The sequence below is a fragment of the Mytilus edulis genome, chromosome 7 (assembly GCF_963676685.1).
Source record: "Mytilus edulis chromosome 7, xbMytEdul2.2, whole genome shotgun sequence".
NCBI lineage: Eukaryota > Metazoa > Mollusca > Bivalvia > Mytilida > Mytilidae > Mytilus > Mytilus edulis.
Window position 1 is genome coordinate 18,163,045 of NC_092350.1, and position 6,956 is coordinate 18,170,000.

The window sequence follows — 6,956 nt, forward strand, 5'->3', positions numbered from 1 at the left end:
TTGACTGGGACAGATTAGGTGAACGTTTGTTGGTAACAATCACTGCTCACTATGTACTTGTTAAAGACACTGAATCTGTGGGGTCACATAAGGTTCTCAACACCTAAATAAAGTAATTCGAAAAACTAATCCGGAATAATACGATGTGTTGATTTATATCAATAATATAAATCAAAACATAAAGGTTATTCCTGAATAATTTTTCGAATTATTTTATTATTAAAGGCGTTAAGAACCTATGGTGACCCCACAGTTTAAATTATATAATAAGTAAGAAGTGAGCAATGGTCGTTACCGACAAACGTTCACTTGATCTGTCCCAGTCAATGGGATAATTTAGGTCGTCAATCAATGGCCAGGACCACACTGTTTTGAATATGATTCTATATTGATTTGAATTTAACATGTTCATTTCATTAACAATTTTCAAATAACAAAGTCAGTAGATATTAACAATGTGCCTCCTTTTCACCCCATCCCAAAGTTTTTCTCAGGGTCGACTAATATCAACTTTTAACCTGAATGTTTCGGCGGACGGTGTAAATAGTCTTTTAAAATGTTATAGCTAAAAAGATAACTGCAACTATACACTATTACAAAGTCCACAAGCAAATCAAGTATTGCTTTTTAGGCGTTTGATTTTAAACAAGACTGACGGAACAAAAATACAATTATTTTGCAGTCTACAAAAATCATCATATCTATATTTATATTGTCTGATGAACGATACTACACTTTAAAGTTCCCTGGACAGTTCATAATATCATATAAATACGTAGATACCTTCAAATTGCCTTTGTTTTTTCTTCAAAATCACGACTGGTCATACAGTAAAAAAATTTGAAATCGCTACTAGAATACAGTCAGTTATGGACTGATCGTACAGTAATTTATTTTGGTATCCTCAAGGAAAACATATTTTTTATGGGAAATACGAATGTTCTACTTAAATACGAAACGAATATTGAACCAGTATATATTGAACTTTAAACTGATGCAAATATTTGCAATAAAAGGTTATTTGTTTTGTACTACGAAAGCAAAATTGTCCATCGATTTCACTTTTTTCTATGAAGTTGGTATGATGCACACGTATATTTTATATTCTACTGCATGTTTTTGTTAAAGTTACACATATTTATGATGCTTTAAATACCTTGAAGATGTTCAAAGCACTTTATAGATATAGGTGTAAACAAATGATGAGAAAAGTCACCGTAGGCAAAACCGTCCTGTTAGCCAGTTGGTAGTCATCGCTTCGAAAATCGCGACTTCCGGATAGCGTACAGAATAGTATCTACACTGTGATTGTTACGGCATGAAAAAAGGCGACCATGACTGATGACGTCACGTATTAAGAACACATCCTTTTGCAAGTCGTTCGGAAAGAAAGGATTAATATTGTCTGCATATAGCCTAAAAAAAATATCCGATTCCTCAACTAAATCTCGTGCAATGCGATTATTATCCGCTCTCTACAATTGAATTTTAAATATTTAAAACGTTCGGCAACCCTTGCATTATAAATTTGAAAATTTAACTGTCTCGAGCAGATAAATATCATATCACACTCGATGCAGTGGTAGAATCTATATATATATATATATATATATATATATATATATTTCCAAACACGAGAAAAATATAGCATCAATAATCACAGTGGAAAGATCAAATTAATTTTCATTATCTTTCTACCAAAAGCTTATAAAAAGTAGACCACTATATAGTATTTCTGACTATAAATCAAGTTATGAATTCTGACTACATATATTGACATCCCTTTCTTCAATTGATAAAGTTATCCGTATTTAGGAAGGAACCCCTGAGAGCGTTATCTGTCATGTCAAGTTTTGTATTGTATGAAATATCGACTATGGTTCTCAAATCAAAGGTGTTAATCGTCTGGTATTATTTAAATATATAAATAAGTAAAATTAAGGTTAAAGTATGTATAATTTCCTCTAAATATCCGTTCTTTTTGTTCGAGCTAAAGTGTTAAACTGACTTGCATTTAGAATGAAAAATAAGACTCTCGTTTTATCACGTATAGTCAACTAAATCTATCTATATTCTTGATTTAGCACATCAGATCTATAAAATTACTTTACTTACTTACTGTACTCTCTCTATGTCTCTCAAATTAGAATACTACAAAATCATTCAAATCATTTCAGACATAACAATCCCCCAAAAAAATCAAAGTAAAACAAATTGTTGGCAACTTATTATTTTATATTTAAAATATGTCTTTTAGACATTTTGAGTTCTATAGAAAGTCCTTATAAAGTACTGTAGTTTCCAAGTTTCTCGAACAGCAAAATATGCCTGAAAACAACGAGGGAATACATAGTTACACAGCTAATGTAGAGAATAACCAAAGGGATCGTATAGGAGGTGAAAGCATGGATAGTTGAAGACCTATTGGTTGCCTTGGACTGTTGTCTGCCCTTTGTTCGGGTTGTTTTCTCTTTGGCACATTCCTAGTTTCGTTTCCATTCTCAATTTTTACGACTGCATCTTCACTGGGAACAGAAATCAGAACCCTCAAGAATGTCTAAAGTTTTCGCATTTCCATCTTTCTATATTGTGTTTAAAGTCAAATATTTTTTAAGTAAACCATAATTTTTTTTTAATGTTACCAGCTTTCAGGTTTCAAATGGACACGGAAAAGGGATGTTATTATAATATATAGGATTGGTCTGAAGTCGGAATTAGTTATTATAACAACTTAACTAGCTAGAGAAAAACGTAGAAATGTTTAATATGGCGTACTAAGGCATTGTAAAAGATTGTCCACTATAGCCGAAGGCGAGGTTTAGCGCATTTAAATCTATCAACGATGAATATTTTTGTCTCAGGAAATATGATTTTCTTAAACAGACTGGGATAATTTATTTATTTCATCAGAAATAAATATTCGATATTGCATTGCTTCTTAGTTTCTATGTAAACCTAAATAATGAAATGGTACTCGTTTTCTCGTCTCCGTTCCTATAGTACATTAATTTGATAGTATGAAGATAAGAATGTTTTAAGTATTTGTTCTACGACAAAGGAAAGGACGGCATTATACCATCATTTCAACAGTCGTCATCTTTAAATTCATTCCCAGGTAATCAGATAATTCGATAGTACCAAAGGAAAATCGATAATAGGTCACTGTCTCATTCATCTCAAACTATATTACAAAAATACAATTTATCTTTCATTTGCAATACAATTTTCGCACTTTGATAGAATAAGTTCTTAACTATATGAAAAACGGAATTGAATTAGGTAAACATAATAGATTTTTTCAAAGATATTTTGAAAATGAAATGGATTTTTCAAATAGTTTCATTTGTGTGAATTATTTTTTTAACAGGCATTTACTTGCTGACATGAATTATTCCTGCATATTCTAGCATAATAAAATGTGATTTTTGTTTTCTTTTTTAAATCAGATGTGTTGATATAAGAGGAATACCCTTGCATTCAGACTTGTAGCAACAGTCATTCCTCAAAAAGTCCGTCATCCGGAATGAAACCCAAAGTCGTAATTAAAGTCATCATGTTGTAACGGAGCACAAATTTAATGAATGTACCCCCTCCCCCAAAAAATACTTAATAATTTAGAGTCATTACAACAACAACAAATCAGAAAATAATCATTTATCAGTGAGCACATTAAATTTCAATCCTGGTATCTATGATTTATGAATGTCTTGAACATAAACTCTTTTTATGTTTTATGAATAATGAAAAACTAATGCCAATCAACACAATGTCAACCTAAACACGTTCAGAATTGAAACATGTTTGGAACAAAAAAGTGTTTTTAAACACCATTTTTACAGTGTAGATTATTATCGGCTGATTAAACGAAAATGGTTGGTACATCTGTTTGAATTCAGAACAACGGGATGACGGATATATTAAACAATATATGATCAGTCACTTAGTATTGGGGACATAGCATCCCATTAGAAACGAACACGAAAAATTAGTTTGTTTTTGGTATATGCTGTTGGGTTGTTTGGGATTTTTTGGGGGATGGGGATACGTCTATAATGTTGTTCGGCAAATCTTAAATGCGGGTTTCTTTTATTTTGAATATTTATTGATAACCTTCATTTCAAAAGTCTAAAAACATTTCAAAAATTTCACTTAATAGAAAGCAAACTACAATAAAAACCCGCGAGTGTTTTACTTAACAGTAATAGTCATCAGTAAAATTTGTATTTAATCTATGTCCCTTTGTATCTATTTTCCTATGACTATGCAAACTAATATTTAAGTATTGAATGCTTCTTTTTGTAAATGTATTGGGGTGTAAAAGCGTTGACCGAAGTACATTTTGTATGAAGCGCGGAAGCGCTTCATTCTAAAAATGTACGCACAGTCAACGCTTTTACAACCCTATAAAGTTACAAAAAGAAGCATTCAATAAAATTGAAAATGGAAATGGGGAATGTGTCAAAGAGACAACAACCCGACCAAATAAAAAAACAACAGTAGAAGGTCACCAACAGGTCTTCAATGTAGCGAGAAATTCCCGCACCCGGAGGCGCCCTTCAGCTGGCCCCTAAACAAATATATACTAGTCCAGTGATAATGAACGCCATACTAATTTCCAAATTGTACACAAGAAAGTAAAATTAAAATAATACAAGACTAACAAAGGCCAGAGGCTCCTGACTTGGGACAGGCGCAAAAATGCGGCGGGGTTAAACATGTTTGTGAGATCTCAACCCTCCCCCTATACCTCTAACCAATGTAGAAAAGTAAACGCATAACAATACGCACATTAAAATTCAGTTCAAGAGAAGTCCGAGTCTGATGTCAGAAGATGTAACCAAAGAAAATAAACAAAATAACAATAATACATAAATAACAACAGACTACTAGCAGTTAACTGACATGCCAGCTCCAGACTTCAATTAAACTGACTGAAAGATTATGATTTCATCATATGAACACCAGGCACAATCCTTCCCGTTAGGGGTTTAGTATCATACCATCATAACATATATGAGAAGAACATAACCCGTGTCATGCCAACAACTGTTTTTAGAATAAATGTCTTTAGTTCCGATGCAAAGACCTTATCAGTGACTCAATATTAACGCCAAAATATGCAATCTTTAATGACTTGACAACAGTATCATAATTATATCCCTTCTTAATAAGTCCATTCAAAGGCCCCGCAAGCTTCCGAGGCGAATACTGACACCCCCGTGCTTTATAAAGAACACTTCCATAAAAAATTGGACGTGAAACACCTGATACTTATAATTACATTTTTTAGCTATGATCATGAAAAACGAATTTTATATATTTTATTATTTAATTCACCTGTGCACTTTATTGTTGGAGCACGTGTAATCATGAGTGAAAAGTTGTAATGAGCAATGCAGCTGCTTACGGAATAACACGTGATGTGCAGTTAGCCAATCAGAATAAAATATTATAATGAAACATACATCTTATGTCATTATTATAAATTATACATGGATAACCAAACATGCACACAATTCATTTACATAGACCATTCTAAATCTAACTGTATATTCTGAATCGCTTAATCGTTGTATGTATTGCATGTTAAATTTTCAAAGCCTATTTGTATGCAACAACTTTAAAGTTAATGGTAAGTTTAGAAAAAAATGAGAATTTGCATATTTTTGTGATAACGAAAAACAGATCATTGTCTCTACGATCTGCAAACATTTTGTATTGTAGTTACGAATGTGGTTACGAACTTTAACATTATTATAACTTCGTTTGGATGCATTTGTTTCATTGTATTTGCTTTCGCAATACACTTAACCATTTACCCGTATCACGGGTTTTTTTTCTATTTCTACAGCAAATATGGTATTAAATTTCATGTAAAGGAATTTAAATGTCTGGTTATTTAGTCGTTACATGTATGTTTTGACTGATTTGAAATGACTTGTTTTGTAATGCATAAAACATTTCACTGATGATATTTCTAAAAGTAAATAGTTTTCTTGTATGATTGGTTTAAAGTTTGTCATTTCGGGCTTACTAAATATGCGATATGGGTTTTACTCATTGTTGAAGGCCGTTTGGTGACCTATAGCTAAATTCTACGTCATTTGGTAACTGGTTGAAAAATGTCTCAACCGCAATCATACCTCTTCTTCAGATTTTATACTAAATCAGAATTAGTTTTTAAATGAAGATTCAAAGAGGTTAAATTTCATTTTGACATAGATTTTATTAAACGGTTCGAGGCCCCTGTAACCGCGTGCTCTCCTGCAGAAGTTACAACCATGCAAAATCTCGTTAGTATAGACGAACAACTGTAAGAACCGTCCCTTTTGGTTTGGTCCTTATAAACGGCTATATTCTAGGCTTTTTGTTGTAGAATAATACTTTGAAAGGCGTAATTATAACGTTATATTGTAAATTCCGCTCATATACTAGTATGTGGGAATTGGTTTCAATGTAATGGCTATAAATATACCCCTTAAAATTACATAAAATATTGTTTTAATCAAGAAAAGAGAAACATATGGCAGGTTATGTAAAGGTGTGGAACAAATGAATCACATCCTTCATAGTATTACAACATCCCTGAGTGTCTTGACCAATAAGGTAGTTTAAAAATCTAGATTAGTTCTGATGAATATTAAGTACTCAATTTCCTTATCAAAATTTAATAATTTACTACAAAATGTGTTTGTATGGAAATAATTATAATTGAAATAAATTGATAAAATTGTGAAATCAATTTATTAGAATTTTACTAATCTCAATAAGGGATTTTCATAGTTTGTTGAAAAATAAGGTAGGCCTTCTTGATTTTGTTAGAAAAACACAAATAACATATTTCTACCTGGCTTTACATGGACAAAAAATCAATTAGAATTAATTATTGACTTAGCTACTCGACCCGCACTACGTTTCTGCAATCCTTTATTTCCTACCCATCAAAGATCACCAAA